A 6,239-nucleotide genomic window follows, 5' to 3' on the forward strand; every position below is an offset into this window, starting at 1 on the left:
AATATATGAAGTAATTAAATGATGGTCATTATATTGCTACCAAACCCATTCGACTCATTTTTTTCCGATTGGCTTTATGTTTGCGATGCATCTTGGAATGATCATCTCTAAGAGCTACTTTACTTATAATTTTGCAATAAATAAAATTATTTTCATTTAGCAATATTTTTGCAGATTAACGGGAAAGCCGATAATATGTCATTATGCCTGGCTTCGATTTTCTTAGACAATTTAGCAGCTCACTCATTTGGAGATGCCATAGAACTAGATAATGTCTTTTGGTTTTTAGCTCCGCAATTCATCCCAATCTAAAATTTAATTCTCAGCCAATTTTCAACCAGAATCAAGTTTTATCGACGGAACAAATTTATCGCGGTTCAATGTATATTCCTTCAACTATATCGTTTTCTTAACCACCCATTTGAAAGTATTTTCTAGTCAAAGGTTCCAGCGAGGCTATTTTACAGGTAGCAATAATGGAAAAAAATTTAAATAGAAAATGAAGAACTCTTTAGTTCAATAAGAGATTTAAGGACTACCCTTTTATATGTACTGTACATATAAAAGGGTAGTTGATTTTTGAGTTGAGCCGATGATTTGATGTAAGATTTGATGCCTCTTTATTGGTTTCTTGTAGTCGTATCTCTAGATGCAGATTGAAAACATTAATCAAAGAGAAGAAAGGCTCGTTAAAGAAGTGATAGAATAGTTCTCCTTGAACCAAATCAGTTTTGCATCTCAAGCTAGATTTGCTATCTCAGCCGGAGTCAGTTTGAGTGCAAAATTGTTGTGTTGGAATTACATCGAGCTGTAAGCTTAAAAGCAAAAGACCGCACCGCACAACGGATAATAAAGGGTAGGAAGAGAGCAGCGAGTCTAGTATACAATGTTGCAACAAGATATTTGAGTAAGAAAAATGCTATCAAACAGGTTATTTCAGCTCCAAATTTTCCATGGTAAATTCTAATGAATCTTGGCAGTTTAAACATATTTTATTACGATGCGCTTTACATTAACTTGTAACAATAACCTAAATAAACATTTGAACTTAAGGTGTGAGTGTAAAATTTTAAAAATTCTATTGCACAACAAATTAATTTGTTTTTGTAGTATATGTGACACCAAAATGAACATTGCTATTACTACCGTGTGGAATTGATGTCTGTCAGTCCACTATCGATCGTTGGTTACCGATATCAATTGACGTGCGTATAGAAATAAATTGCTTTATGGATGTTGCAATGGCCTTCGTTTCTTGTTCTCAAGCACCACGTATCCAAAAGGGAGCAATTTGCTACTAAATCGTTAGACCATATTGGACTGTGCTCATCGTCAGGATGAACTAACGGACATCGTTTCCCGTCTTGTAAAATGAAATCCTGCAACGTCCGAAAATCGTTTAGGATATTGAAACCTTGCGAACAATTTGGCATGGTTTCGATTGCTATAAAATCGAGGCATAGTGGTTGTGGTTCGAATAATCGCTACCAGCAGGCGATGGAAATCAAATCGATTTGTAGCAAAATCAGACATCTTAAAGTATTCACTAGTTAGGGCATTTTTACGTTAGTTTTAAAATTCGATTTCAAACAAAGTTATTCTGAATTTGGATTGCTTTACAACGGATCTACAGGGCCATCATTTAAATTTTCATTGGTGTTTAGAAATGCAACACTTCAACATGAAATTTAATTGTAAATAATCATAATGTTCTTGCAAACTAGGGCAAGACAGATGCTCTGGGAGGATTTAAATTGCTGCTTACATTGTTCGTTTTCAGTAAATACTGTATCGTTTGCAAATTTGATTTGTCGTCAAAATTACACTGAGACATAGATTCTCGCTTCTTTAGACTGGATCTCAAGAGTAACCTTTACCTTTTACTTCCCCAAATATTAGATTACTGCTTGTAGTACTATCACTCGCCCGTTTGTCAAGAATCTGGTACGAGAAGTTTTTCTGTTAAACATTTTCTTCGCGTACTGGTAACAAAAATAGAATTATCTTTCCTATAGCTTTACTACGAACTTCGAGTATTATGCAGATAACCACGCGTTCAGAGTAAATTTTTGTCCCAAATCAAATTATTCATGAAATTTTATTCTAACGATTTCGAGTCAATATATGATGGTGTGCACGATCACTGCCTGCTGTAAACGACGAGAGCTAAACTTTTTAGTTATTCAGTTCGTGTAGTAAATTGGGGTAACTTCGCAAAAATTGAGGCCCTATTTTAAATTTGATTTAGGACAACATCGAGCCCTTCGACCAGATTCGACCAGAGGGCCCTATTTTCCGGCTCTCATTCATGATATCATAAATGCATAGGCATAGAATCCACCGTCTATTTAATTTTATTTGAAAACAAACAATTAGTTATAATGTAGGAAAAACGTGAGCACTGAAAACCACTGACGATTTTTCACATTCTTAATTGTATATAAAAACCTCGTTATTTTGCAGACATGATGAAAGCAAAGAACCATCCCAACATTTTACGCCTACGTCGTCTATGACATTGGTAAAGGGATTGTTCGATAATGGATACATCCTAATCACGCAACTGTTACCTGCGCTGTGTCGGTTTCATCCTTGCTAATTGAGATGAGTTGGTCAATTTCGTCTACTAATTGGCACTAAATCAATGGCAATCATCAAACGGACAAACACTGGGGCATAGTTTACGATTGATAGTTCCTAATGAGCAAACCTGTTTGCACTGTAAGATAATCGGTAGCTGAAAGTCTGGTCTATGACGTCAAGTTGCCGAGCCCAACGTAAGATTAATAGAGCAGTAGCAGATCATCTATGTCATTTGGTGAATTGCTTTGGACGTTATTTATAAAAGAGGTTAACAGCCTACAATCTATCACTGTCCGAGAAATCTAAAAAATGTTCAACTGGTGAATGTCCTTGGAGCCTGGCGATTTCAAACAAATCATAAGTCAACCCTTTCCAGTTTTCCTTTCGAAGAACGGGGAACTGGTATAGTAAATAGAATTGCATTTGACATGAAAAGGAACAAATAGGAGTCGGTAAGCCATTGTACAAAATAAATGGCACAAACGTATTCAAAAGTGTCCAAAGCTGGCATCAAAGGCTAGAAACAAATAGCTCGTTTAATGAACGCAATTATTTGCCATTACCACTGTCCAACATGACAACATCAGGGAACCAAGTCAACCCTGGCAGGAATTTTCAGTCTGAATTGGTAATAGAAATGGGAGTGCTTTATTTGATCTCTTTTTTTGCCCTTTTTTTTGCTAAAAGCTACTGGTTTTTTTGGGAACTTTCATCGGTGTCCGAGTTCATCATTGGTGGTCATAAGTCACCGGGATTAACCATGTTCGGACGGATGATTTACCATGGATGGCAATAAATCAAGGATTTTTGCAATATAGCATTGAGCTGACAAGATGAAAAATATTTCTACAACAACAAAAAAAAAAATCCTTCACGCAATGTTCGTTCGAAGACTTACCAGTTTGTTGTTCGTGTAAAGGGGAAATTGAGTATTTTTCTTCATCCTTTCACTAGACGGTAAATCATTTCCCAGTGACTACGGGCAAAGCAGAAAGGACCTCGGGTTGACAATCGTTCGAGAAGATTTTCTTCACTGACTCTTTATGCAATGGTAAGCATAAGTAAAAGAAATAAACACTAGAGAAAACCAATTTATTTCCCAAGTCATCCGGTTAAACAGCGTGTAAAATATCTTTATTCTAATCACGTGTGTACAAAATGCCATCCAGTGCGGATGAAGCAGAGTTAAAAAGGCACTGCGAGAACAAAAAAAAACATAACGAATTCAAGAATTTTCAATATTAGATCGAACAGTATGTAAAACGGAACGTATTGATCAGTTAGGGAAAGTGTTCTCTTGAATGTTGACGACATCCAGATTTAAGAACTCGTTAAATGTTTCCTGAACGATCCAAGAAAGGAAAATAAAAAATATAGCTTCTGTAAAGAATTTAGCTTTAGATTACCCAACACTTATGCAAGTTTAAGGCTTTTTGACGATTTATTACTCTTCTTCGTAGCTCATGTTACATGAAAAGTGAAAAATTTATCCAAATGTTAATTGATTGCAAGAATAAAGAACTATAACGATTTGAATAAAAAGGAAAATCAATCAAGGAAAGAAGGGAAAAAAAAATAATTATTGCTTTTCAGTTTGAACAATTTGTGTTACGTAAGTTCAACAGTAAATTCAGGTTGTAAGACGTGTAAGTGAAATTATATCAGTTATGATGTCTAAGGTACAATAGTGCCTAAAATAAAAGTGACTCAATGTAAGCTTATAAAAGTAAGTAGGCAATCCTTCTCTAATCAGACAGACATAAAGCAGATCTTCTGTTATTGACTTTTCACAAATCAATTATTGGTAAATATATTTTGAAATAATCGACGAGACTGATTTAAACACAATATGAGCTAAAATAGAATCATGTTCTCATTCGTATTACCTTTTTTTATTAAACAGACCGTCGACAGGTTTCGTGACATTTCAATTCGTCCCTGGAAAACATCTAATCGTCTCGCTCAAAATGTGATACAGGAGTGATACTTCCGAAAACCAATAGTACCTTAGAGGATTTTCCATCCAACTTCTATCTCCCGATTGGCATATGGTATGGGCGTGAGTTTGTAAATGGGAAAGTAATTGTGAGTGACCACGCTATAAACTTACGTTCAATGCGGTCAATATGAGCGTTGGGAGTTAGTAGTTAAATATCCTGAAAATCTACATCAATAGTTGTACTTCGTATACGTTATCAATTTTGAACAGGTTAGCCTCTAGGCGAGATTGGATTACAAATCACCCCAAGGATGTCCACCGAAGAAAACGAAAAAGCATGTTTGAATGTGCTGGATATCCCATAAATTAGTTGATCTTATTTATCTCCTTGGACGCATAAGAATTGTCACCACTTTTTACGAGACATTGCGGGAGGTTTTCTTTATTGCTACACAATTTATTGGTGTTATCGCATCCGAGTCCGTGTTCGGTAAAGAGCACATTGCACACTGCGATCTTCATTGGTGAATTAAGGATTGTTGTCACGCGATTCGCAAGTGTCACAGGTTGTTGTGATATTTGGGAAATTGTTTAAGCAGCTAGCACGCCACACGTAGCTACCATGAAAGGTGCTTTAGTAAAGAGCGATAGATGTTAGTTGTATTAACATTATTAGTTCGTTTACTTGCTTCATCCGCATATTCTCTGCTCTATTTAACTGTTAGGTCCATCTGCAACATATTCGATTGATATTCAACCTCACTGCCAAATAAATTGAACCAATTATGAAGATGAGACAAACAACAGTTATTTGTACCATTCTTTAGGTTTGAAAATGAACGTGATTATCTAATGGATTTTTGCGTTGATTCACGTCAAAGCCATATCACGCAAATATCAAGAGAATTAGCATTTGATTAATATGCGTCGCTAGTGAGACCGTAACGAGCGATACGTTATAGGGCAACGCGGCTAGCGTAACAGCAACAACGCCCTGTCATTGCAATCCAACAGACTTATCAACCATATCTAGGTATTATACTCGGTTTGGTCGCTATAATTGCTGGTTTTGCATGCTATAAGCGAAACTAGCAATCCTTATCCAGCCCGGTGCTCCCTAGGCGCATCAAAAGCAAAAAGATTCCTATCTTTGATTAAATCTAAGAATAATTAAATGAACAGTGGAGCTTACTGGAAACGAGTATAAAAAGGGGTTCCAATTTGATCCACATGCTATGACCTCGCTCATAATGTTTGCATTGGCGTTGTAAAACACGTAAATAATCGTAATGGATTAGAATAATGTATTTTTTGTATCAAAATACCCAAACAGTGTTTTTTATGTTATTTTTGGCTATTTTACTTTGTTCTTTTTTTATTTGATTCTTGATATAGGTTTTAAAAATTCAGGAAAGGCTTAGTCCGTTTCGCTTCTTCTTCTTCTTGGCTCAACGACCTCCAAAAAGTTTTGCAGGCCATGGAATAGCACTGCCCAACCCCTGCCGCTAGTATTATTAATTTTGCTATATTTTTCGTTTTCTTTGTCAAAAGTCACGTCAAAAGTCTTGTTTTTTTATTTTTATAAAAAAATTACCATTTTGACTATTCACGTGAACGAATGTTTTTTCTTATTTTTTTCGCACTATCTCTACACTTATTAATTTCTTGAACATGCTATAGTTTTCACAATGGGAACATCAAATATACCAAAAACAAA

The sequence above is a fragment of the Anopheles maculipalpis genome, chromosome 3RL (genome assembly GCF_943734695.1).
Source record: "Anopheles maculipalpis chromosome 3RL, idAnoMacuDA_375_x, whole genome shotgun sequence".
Taxonomy (NCBI): domain Eukaryota; kingdom Metazoa; phylum Arthropoda; class Insecta; order Diptera; family Culicidae; genus Anopheles; species Anopheles maculipalpis.